This window comes from Carya illinoinensis, chromosome 7, assembly GCF_018687715.1.
Source record: "Carya illinoinensis cultivar Pawnee chromosome 7, C.illinoinensisPawnee_v1, whole genome shotgun sequence".
NCBI lineage: Eukaryota > Viridiplantae > Streptophyta > Magnoliopsida > Fagales > Juglandaceae > Carya > Carya illinoinensis.
The window spans coordinates 42,435,648-42,437,302 of record NC_056758.1 but is presented as its reverse complement, the minus strand read 5'-3'; positions in this window follow the sequence as shown (position 1 = coordinate 42,437,302).

Below are 1,655 nucleotides of genomic sequence, written 5' to 3'. Positions count from 1 at the left end.
CATCCATAAGTATCTCCAGCCACCTCTCCCCACGAAATTATCTTCATTTACACTTTCCATTAAAAGAATATCAAACACTCTCTCTCGGACAGCTTTTAGGAGGTCTTTTGTACACCCATTTCGAAGCTTTTGTAAGTGTTTTATCATAAAGTCTCCTTCATATAAGTTGTTCCTTTTTGAGTCTAGTTTACATGGATATCTTATTTGCCCCATTTGAAGATCATTTGGTCAGTCAAATATTGTGTAAACTATAGAAAGGTCATTCTGGGAGATAAACTGGAGAATATGTTATAGTTTGGAGTTTTTGACCAAGCTAATGGATAGATATTGGTCCGAAATTTTTATGGAGTATTGTTAACATGTATATATGACTATTGATTGAGGATTTTTGCATGATTAAAGGTTTTGATGAAAGATTTTCTTAGATTTAGAAACTTAGAAACTGGAAGAGGAAAACAGTTTCTGTTTTGAGAAAGTTTAACTCTTTGGTGGTCTAAACCTATTCTAATGACTTTGATAATTTTATTGGAGGATCCTAAACATCTTATATACATGTTATATTATTATTTTGAAGATATTTGATGTTAGTTTCAAAGATATGAAATTTTATGCAAAGAGATATTCAGATAAGCCAAAGTGTGGATATTCTTGGCTAAATTTATGTTTTGGTTAATTTCTAACCATGTGATCTTGAATTAGAAGCTTGTATATGTTTTAGGACATCTTTTTAAACCATGTAATGGTTTGGTTTGAAGATCATATATTTATAAGTCATAGATCAAGAGATTTATCAAAACTAGTTGAGGAAAAAGTTTCTGTTTTTGGACTAAGTGTAAAACCAAAAACTCCAAATGTTATTTTGTGATTTTGGTGACTTTAGTTTGATGATTTAAAGCATGGTTGATGTTAGGATGATATTATGAATATGTTAGAAGTAAGATTTGATTTTTGAAATTCTTGGAGATGTTTTGATTTAAGGTCAAAACTTGTGATTCAAGTGCTTGGATCTTTTTACAAAAAAGTTTGGTGTTGATTATTAGCTTTTTCTAAATGGATGTTTTAAGTATGGTTTTGAACTTAGGATTGGAAGATGTTTGTTGTAAAATTTTGGTTTAAGCATGAGTTTTGAAGTTGGAAGGAATTGCAACAAAAATAAAGGAAAATGGCCTATGGATGTTTCGACCATAGTGTGTTCTTCATAGTTGTGTTTTGTTTTAAATTTTTCTGAGTTGATATTTAAGTTTAGGACAAAATTTACATGAGGAATGTAAATTTTAGTAACTTTTGGAATTAGTATGCAAAATCCTTAAGTTATGGGTAAAACGGGCATTTTCCCACATGTAGAGAGTAAAATGAAAATTTTACTATTTAAGTTAGTATTTTCCATATTGCAAATTATTAGTGATTTAGTTCTAACTTGTAGAATCACTAATTACAGTTCCTCGTTATCGCACTTGAAGTTTTATAAGAAACGCGGAGATCGAGGTAAGTTAGCTTTTAACTTACTAGCAGTCTACTGTGTATGTGTGCTAAGTAAAGGAACTACAGTGTATGTATGTATGTTATCATATGTGTCATGCCATGTCAAGTTATCATGTAATTGTCTATTATACAGAATTTATTCTGTCATCAATTTTTATCTGTTACATAATATA